A 10,041-nucleotide genomic window follows, 5' to 3' on the forward strand; every position below is an offset into this window, starting at 1 on the left:
AAATAAATAATTGTTTTATTTTTAACATTTATTTAAAATATTTATATATATTATATTTTGTCTTATATTGCAATTGAACTGTGATATGACATGTCATTTCATGTCTAATATTGATATTGCTGAGACATTCAAACACAAAGAATGAAGAACACTCTACTGCTAATGGAAATAGATACTTTTAAGGGTATAGTTCACTCTTTACATTTACATTTACATTTACATTTAGTCATTTAGCAGACGTTTTTTATGCAAAGCGACTTACAAATGAGGACAATAAAAGCAGTCAAAACTAACAAAAGAGCAACAATATATAAGTGCAAATGACAAGTCTCGGTTAGCCTAACGCAGTACACGTAGCAAGGTGTATATATATATACACACACATATTATACACACACACACAAACAAAGAAAAACAAGTAGATAGAATAGAAAAAAATAGAAAGCTAGTGTTTGTTTGTTTTTTGTTGTTGTTTTTTAAATAAAAATATAAAAAATAAGATAAATATAGATAAAGTAGAATTAAAATAGAATAGAAAGTGCTAGAGTTAGAGGGTCAAATAAAGGTGGAACAGATGTGTTTTTAGTCATTTCTTGAAGATGGTTAAGGACTCAGCTGCTCGGATTGATTTGGGCAGGTCATTCCACCAGGAGGGAACAGTTAATGAAAAAGTCAGTGGTTTTTTTTAAATAAAGAATAAAAAAATAAAGAAAAAAGATAAATATAAAGTAGAATTAAAATAGAATAGAAAGTGTTAGAGTTAGAGGGTCAAATAAAGGTTTCTTTACAAGTTAATTTACACTACAAGTTGCAATACAATTATTTTTTTGCATATTTAACTATTTATTCATATTAAAGCCCTTAAGATATCAACATGTCAAATCCTTTTGGCAGAATATCGATGAAATCGACAAAAAATGTCAGAAATTTTGCAAGTGTGAAGCAAATGACTGTATTGATAGTATTAGATATATAGCTATTTTAGAATTATTTATTAATTGTGCAGCCCCGTTTGTTTTATTTTAATGTTATATATTCAATTTAATTAATTATTTGCTTTTCAACAACACACAAACAGTTATCTCATAACCCACCATTTGGGAAATCCTGGTATAAACTATTAAAATGTAATGGTAATTAATGAGGGCTCGGACGTTGTCTGATATTCTCATTAAAAAAAAACTGGTCACAGTTTATTTTGAGGTCCAATTCTCGCCATTAACAAACCATTAACTACGACTTTTGCCTCGATAAACTCCTAATTGGCTGCTTTTTAATAGTTAGTAAGGTAGTTGTTAAGTTTAGGTATTGGGTAGAATTAGAGATGTAGAATATGGTCATGCAGAATATGTGCTTTATAAGTACTAAGTACCTAATAATAGGCATGCTAATAAACAACTAGTTAATAGTGAGAATAGGTTCCTATACTAAAGCATTACCAAAAAACGAAATCAAATAAATGTTAATGTAACAATAAGATTAGATTTGCTGTGTAAGTGTAACGTTAATTAGATGAGTTGTAAGTCACTGGGAGCCATTTGTAACACATCTCAGAGATCATTGAAATGTGCCTCCGATTATCTTCATTTAAACACCTCTTGACTGGCCCAGTTCTCTTCCTTTGCATCTCCACAGCCGGACTTAAACTAACAACAGCCTCTCCTATAGTTTATAATTAAACCCCAAAGTCCCAAAGAAATTCAGGCTAAAGGAATTGAGTTCACAAGGAATGAAAAACACAAGTGTCAGAGGGACTGAAGAATGTCTTATGGCGCAATAAAGAGCTGCCAGGACGCCCACGTTTCAACCATAATATCGTGACAGAGTGATTTTGTCTTTGCATTCCCCTCTCATACAGCAGAGTACACCCCCTTCCTCACATGCAGATGTGGTGTCTGGACAGACAGGGGCCAATATAAACAGGCCTGTTAGGTGTACGGCGGCCCAGTTTGTCTCATTCATGGCTCTCTATCAGACAGCTGGAATCAAGCTCTAAACTCATTTCCTGTCTGAGTCATAGCAGGCCTCAGGGCGTTCAGAAAGAAGGTCTCACTGTCTCATCTTGATGCCCCATGCCACATTGCACCTCAGATTTGCCTTGATAGACAAGGAGATTTTATATTTGATTGGATTCATTCCATAGAAGGAGATGAGAGATGAAATGGTGTCACTCAGAAATATTATCATCATTCAAAGCCACTGTATTTAACAGATTAAAATTTGAGCCACAGCAAAGTTAGATGGTATTCAGGCAGACAGAACTGAGGTTCCTCTGACTTTAGTCTTGTGTAGGCGTAGGCGTAGGCGTTTGACTATTGATTTATAATCTGGTCCTTATTGCAGGTTTTTCTGGGCAAGATGCACCTACTTAGACAGGAAAAGATTATCTGACATGTAAAGAAACCAACTACAGTTCATTATATATTTGCTGGATATCATGCTGGATTACGTAATCAGATTCCAAAAACTGTACTGTAATTATAATTACATTCTAAAATACTCGAAATCAGACTACAGTTACTTTGTATTTATTACTTGATTACAAATTTGGCTATTTCGAATTGCTGTTATTTGAAAACGATTGATTTTAATTTGACATTTTAAGAGGATTAGATCACCCAAAAATGAAAATTCTGTCAGTGTTTACTCACCCTCGTGTCGTTCCAAGCCTGTAAGACCTTCGTTCATCTTTGGAACACAAATTAATATATTTTCGATGAAATCCGAGAGCTCTCTGACCCTCCATAGACAGCAAGGGAACTACCTCACATGCATCGTGTTACTCTTGTGAATGGTGACAGACTGACCCGGAAGAGAAGAAATCTTTGCATAAAGTTATTTTGTTTTCTTCGCACACAAAAAGTAGTCTCGTAACTTCATAAAATTAAGGTTGAACCACTGATGTCATATGGACTATTTTAACAATGTCCTTATTACTGTTCTGTGCTGTGGTAGGACCCTTGCTGTCTATGCAGGGTCAGAGAGCTCTCGGATTTCATTGAAAATACCTTAATTTGTGTTCCGAAGATGAACGAAGGTCTTACGGGTTTGGAACGACATGAGGATGAGTAATTAATGACAGAATTTTCATTTTTGGGCAAACTATCCCTTTAATTGTTAGCTTTCCATTAAACTCACAAACCCCCTGCAATTCCTTCACAAACCGTTTGGGAAACCTTGATGTAATGTATTGCACTTCACATTAACAACAACAAATGGAATGTATTTTCTCTCTCTTTGTAGTTTTATATCAATATGGTACAAGATTGTCCTGTTTAAATCAATGTGATAAACGAGTCAAAAGTTGTCTAAAAGTAATCTAAAGTAGTCAAATTATGTGTAACGTAATAGATTACATTACTAACTACAATTTTTGTCATGTAATTTTGCAAATCCTTGTGTTTTTATCTAAATCCACTATCGTCAAAGATGATTGACAATTAGCATACAGTTTGGATTGGCGGTATGGTTCTGGGTTACACTTTATTTCGATAGTCCACTTTAGACATTCTACTAACTATAAGTAACTTTGTAACTACATGTCAACTACATGTCAACTAATTCTCATTAATTTGCATCTACATGTCTACTAACTCTCAGAGTAGACTGTTAGGGTAGGTTTAGGGTTAGTAGAATAAGTTGACAAAGAAAGTGTTAGAAGATATTAAGCAGACAGTCTACTAATACTCTACTAACGCATACATTTTCATACAAAATGGAATAAACTGATAGATATTTTGATTTCTTGCCACTAATAAAAATCTGCAGTCTGCTACTTTGTTAACATGACTTTAATTCCTTGTCAACTTTACAGCATTAAATAGGAAAATAGTGTATCAATAATGCAAAATGACATTAGTAAACACTCAATTTTCAGTTATTTTGTGACCTTGTGTCCTGATATGGTTTTAATTTTCCAGTCAGGAAAGTCTTTATGTGCAATATGCATCAGAAGGAACGTGAATGGAAAGGCTAATTTTAAAGTGACTTTACATAATTTGTATTTCTTCTAAAAGATTTACTTGACACAATGTTGAGGAAAAAGTTGTCAGCTAGTCCATCTCACTTCCAGCAGTTTCACAGTGAAGCATCTGTTAATCTATTGGCACACTTGCATATTTATCGTCCTCATGCAAATCATGGTAGATGCTAGTAGGATGCAGATATGGAAGCTCACGGAGCCGATGCTGATGCTTTATGCAGCTGTTCTGAGCTTAAACTTTACTCACATTATTAACCCAGAGGACTAAACCAGCATGAGAAATCAGATGCAGGCAAACCACTAATTATATGAGAAACAGCACAGAGCCTCTGCCAAAAATACTAATCTAATTTGTGAACGGGAGCATGACACAGGATGAGTTAAAAATAGGGGCATCAGGATATTTTCTCATCTGCTAAAGGAAAAGGAAGCTTTCTTTTTAAAAATCATTTTCCAAATGGACTCCAGTGGCGATGAATAAGGCATTGTGAGGGTGCGAGGTTTCTTCTGGAGTGAGGTTTTATTGAGTTATGTGTGGAGTGGGTGAATTCAGTCAACGTGGAGGTTTTGTTTGTGTTTCATTTTTTAATATTTGAAGCACCTTAAGGAGATACACACTGCGGGGCCATCTGTTTCTGTGGAGTATACTGTGAAAAAAAAATAACTTCATGGAATATTAATACAGAACAGAGATGCAGATTGTAAAATCAGCTTCGCGGCAGGAATGGGTCAATTGCTTGTAGTTAGGGTTAGTGATTTAAACAAACTCCTAACCCTAAGTACTTCAGCCGTCCCGCACCATTTGTGCTGCAGACATGAATGATATTCCATTTTGTATGGCTTGTTGTGCTATTACTTTTCTAAATAGTCAGATTTATGGTTATTGCCATGTGGATCATTAAAAAAAATCCCTTAGACTTTTAGGAAGAGACTTGAGCCATATCAAGAGAACAGGTTATTGCAGAGACTTTTGAATTTGGTGATTAATATCCATATATGTTATAATGCCCTTTATAACAACTATGCTATGAAAAACTCAGGACATCAGCCCCCCGCAAACACACACAACACCTGTTTTGCACAGGTAAACAACATCTAGTTTTGCATAAAAAATGTAAGAAATAATAACATATCAAACTAATGTATAATTTCTCAATGCAATATAAGATCTATATCCTCTTTGCTGAAATTTATGCTGAAACTTTTCCTTCTGAACAACAACAAAAAAGAGTCACGATAACATGTTTTCTTTGTGTCAGATGGCTTTCCCAGACTAATGATCTGTGCAGATTCACATATGGCAATAACAGAGGCTGGAGCATCATCACCAGGATGAGCAAAACTCCAGATCTTTTCATCAGATTTAGCAGATTTTGTTGTTAAGGCTTTTGGGCTTCATTGCTCGTTCTAGCCCCATAAGGGCATGGCCCATGAGCAAGTGACATTATGCTTTTGATCAAGACACTAACACAAGCTAAATGCTAAATCGACATACTTCTTATGTACCTGTCCTCACGCAAAACACCATTCTTCGCCACAGTTGTAACTCAGCGTAACTGCAATTGTTCAAAATGTAATAGTAAACACTATCAAATATCCCCCTTTCCCCATCTTGCTCAAAAACACAGACATAATACTTACATAAAAATATTTATTTTTAAGTCTCATGCAAAGCATGCCGGAAATTACAGTTTCAGTTATGTCATCATACCTGAATCATTTTCAAGTAAACATTTTAGACAATTACATTCACTGGAAGCAAAGAAATAAAGTTTAGAAGAGAAAAGCAATTTTGTTGTGTAGATCACAAATAACAGGATGGAGTAAATCAGACAAACACTTCATTTTTAAGGACCAAGACTCTTAATTAACAGTGAATATGTGTTCTCTATTCTAAAGTGTTACCATTATAATCAATATGTTTTCTTTAGACACAAGCCAAAATGTTACTGAATGTAGGTCAGTATAATGTCAATATAATTTTGCTTTTTACAACTTAATTTCACTATAAACAAAAGCTAAATTAGCTATAATATAGTAGAATTTTCAGTAATACTTTATTTTAGGGTCTCTTAACTAGTTGCTTATTAGCATGCATATTACTAGAATATTAGCCATTTATTAGTACAAATTAAGCACATATGAATGCCTTATTCTGCATGACCTTATTCTACAACCCTAATCCTACCCAATACCTAAACTTAACAATAACCTTACTAACTATTAATAAGCAGCAAATTAGGAATTTATTGAGGAAAAGTCGTAGTTAATAGTGAATAAGTGTTCCCTATTCTAAAGTGTTACCGAATTTTCATTAAGAGAAAACTAAAAACATTTTGTTTGTCAATATTTAGTTTGCTGTAAATAAAGATGACTTTGAAAAACCTTAAGGCCACTTTATTTTAAGGTCCAATTCTCGCATTAACAAACCCTTAACTACAATTTTTTTCCTCAATGAACTCCTAATTTGCTGTTTATTAATAGTTAGTAAGGTTGTTGTTAAGTTTAGGTATTGGGTAGGATTAGAGATGTAGAACATGGTCATGCATATGTGCTTTATAAGTACTAATAAAAAGACAATATGTTAATAATAGGCATGCTATTAAGCAACTAGTTAATATAGTGAGAATTGGTCGCTATACTAAAGTGTTACCAAAAACTGCATTTAAAGAAAATTGTTAATTGTATCTTATTTTACGTATTTATTTTTATAGAGACCTTTATTTGCTTTTAGACAAACTGAACAAAGATTTTCAATTAGACCAAAAAATGCATTTTAAATAAATGGCATGGCAATTGCACAGTTATTTTGCTTGTCTGTTTATTTGTAGTGAGTTCATGGTGCAGTCCTGGAAACAAACTTAACTTGCCCTTGTTGTGTGGCTATGAATAAAGTTTGTGACTCATTATTGAAACCAGCTCAGATTCAGGTGCCACTCCCAACTGAGTGTAAACAGTCCCATTATGTCAAGTTATATTGATGATATCAAAATAGCGAACAATTGTGTCAGTATGAGTAAAACAAAATAATGAGGTCGCATCACAATTAACAATAACATAACATCATTTCAGCTACAGTGACTACATACAATAACAGAAAACATTCTCAAATTTTGCTTCCCCCTGCAAAACTTGACCATGCTATAGTTGTTAGCGTGTTTTTTTAACATTTTGCTATGTGTCTGCTAGGGTGTTGTGGGAGGTTGCCGGAGTGTATTGCTGTACTATTACTACAGTTGCTGTAGTCTGTGCTGAACGTTGTTAGCATGTGCGATTGCTGGGATTATTCTAGGTGGTTGCTTGGCTGTTATACAATAGACGCTTGTTAGGACATTGCTAAGGGTGCGAAAAATTGATACTTCCTTAAACAGCAGTAAATCTAAATACAAAGCAGATTGCCTTAAAACTTAATAACAATGTACTGTCTCCATTTACTGTTCCATGCAACATTTTAACAAACTCAACTCACGCTTCCTGATGAAACTTGACCTTGGTGAATATATGGTGAGTTTTACCAATAATAAGCTGAACACTCATGATAATTGAATGCACCAGAGACTGATGTGGTTTCAGAGCAGAGGTGGCTGAACTGGTTTTACCTGAACAGTTGGTCTGTATAAGTATGCAAACTATGCGTATAGTGTGTTTTGAGAGCAGCGTGTGTGGAATAAACGCAGACACATCGTGCCTGTATCTGAGTACTTCAGTTTCCCCGGGGAAATCATTCTTCTGACAGTTTCCAGTGTGGTCCGCTTTGAGGAATGACTACTATGCCGCATAAAGAACAACAGATATGGGCAGAGAGTGATGGTACGTACCGCATATTTTGTGAGATTTAAGATGGAAGACGTTGTGCTGTGTACTTACGTAGACACAGAACTATGTTTTTTTTGTGTAAATGTGAGGTGTAAGTGCATGATAAGGCAGCTCTGTGTTTGTGTGGTTGCTATCGTTATGTGCTGTAAGTCATCTAATCTGCACTGCAGATGGGCAGAGACATCCTCTCTATTGTCCCGAGGCAGTCCTGGACAATATCAGGATGTCTATCCAAGACTTTCCTTCATTAGATGTTCCCAGTCTCCACAAAGGACGTAGAGCTCGTGATCTGAACGTTTCTCTTTTAAGCTGAAGTGTCTTTTTCGTATCCCAGCAGAAGCAACTATAAGTAACCCATTGGTAGCTTGATTCTCTAAAACTTGTAAACGCTAGCTATGTTTCCATCCAAAGATTCGAATTAAACTTGTGCGCAAAACTGGAATATCGTATGAAACATGTGCGAATAAAGCGTCGTTTCCATCCAACGAGTCAAAGAGAACAAAATCATCACTTCCTGATAAACTGGCACTAAATAGCTATCTCTAAGAATACTAGGAGAAGCCACTGAATATAATAATATTCATATATGATAAGTTGCTTGCGCCTCAGAGCGAGCAGATGAAACACAACTAATGTGGTCATTGCTTTCGCAGTCGTGTAAGACAATTATACAGAAATACTTTGACGACAGTGCAGCTTTCAAAGTCACATGTCTTTTTCGATGCGCATGGAGGCATTTATTCGGTAAATGTGTTTCCATCGTAGTTTATGCGCATTTTTTCTTATCGGATAAAAAGTTTATCCTACTCAAATGTGCGCTTAAGTTTTTTATGCGCATTTTAAGAATTTATGCGCATGTTGCCGTTTCCATCCAGCATTTTTTTTAAATCCGATATTCCAAAATGCGCTTAAAAATAGGTGGATGGAAACAGCTACTGTGATGTGAATGTTGGGTGGAACTAAGTGTGGTGGCTGTAGAAAGTGTTTTTGTGCTTGGATTTGAGGAGAGCACAGCATTATGCAGGCTTTAAGCAGCCTTAGCAATCACAAGACGGCTAATATCTGAGTGTGGATGCGATGGGGATGTTCTTGAGCGAGGTTTAGATTAATCTGTGGACTGGTGGATTGGTTCACCTTTTGATGCCTTGTTGGAGGTGAGGGAATGAAATGGATGATGGGAATGAGGTTTATTCATATGTAGATCTGTCCTGTATCCATACACTGCTGATGCTGTGTATGTAGGAACCAACTCACATTTATCTAGTCAATATAACAGAAAAGGTGTAGATCATATGAGTGGTGTTTGCCAATCCAACAGTCTCCACCATAATGCTAGAGTGTTGTGGAAGCCATTTTCCACCACTAAATAAAGAAATTAAAAAGATGGTTGTGACTTTTTAATCACAATTCTGACATTTTTCCTTATATTTTTCTTTCTTTATATCATGCAATTCTGAAAAAAAAAAATTGCAAGATGTAAACTCGCAATTGCGAGGTTGCAGGTTTGCAAAACGGCTTGTTTGTAGAGATGCCCAAAAATGATGTGTGGTTATATATGAATAATAAAAATTATTATTATGATTATTAAAATATTCAGTAAGAAATATTACCGTTATACTAACACTAATTTACTGTAAAATATTTAAAAATATCATATAATATTAACAATTATTTTATTTTATTTTACAATGCCACTAAAATCACAGTACCCAAATAAAATGTACCTGTATAGCACTTTTCACAATAATCATAAAGTTAATATTCATAATATCTTAATATCTAAATGCTTTATAGTTGCATTTAGCAGATTAGATCTGTACTGATTATACTGAATGTATGTGGATCAGAAATTTATGTGGATTTAAAGAGCTCTGCTATAATATACTTTACATTTTGCAGCAGTATAAACAATCACAAACCTGAGATTGGTTATGTATATACTTTTTGTGAGTGTGCTGTATGCAGATCAGGTTGGCTGTACTATATATCCAACTTTTAATAGCTGGGCAATAATATAGCCAAGCAGTTGCCTTGACACTAAGGCCCAATCCCAATTCTATTTTATACCCCTTCCCCTTCCCCTACCCCTTCCCCTTGTCCCTTGAAACAGAGTGTCAAGGGGTAGGGGTGAAAATATTCCCCTAAGAATTGGGACACCACTACTATGCCGTCACACGTCATCATACGTCGTCTAGCTCCTACAATACACACACCTATACTGGTGTGCTGGTGTGCATTAGAGC

This window comes from Sinocyclocheilus rhinocerous, unplaced genomic scaffold, assembly GCF_001515625.1.
Source record: "Sinocyclocheilus rhinocerous isolate Xijiao unplaced genomic scaffold, SAMN03320098_v1.1 scaffold627, whole genome shotgun sequence".
NCBI lineage: Eukaryota > Metazoa > Chordata > Actinopteri > Cypriniformes > Cyprinidae > Sinocyclocheilus > Sinocyclocheilus rhinocerous.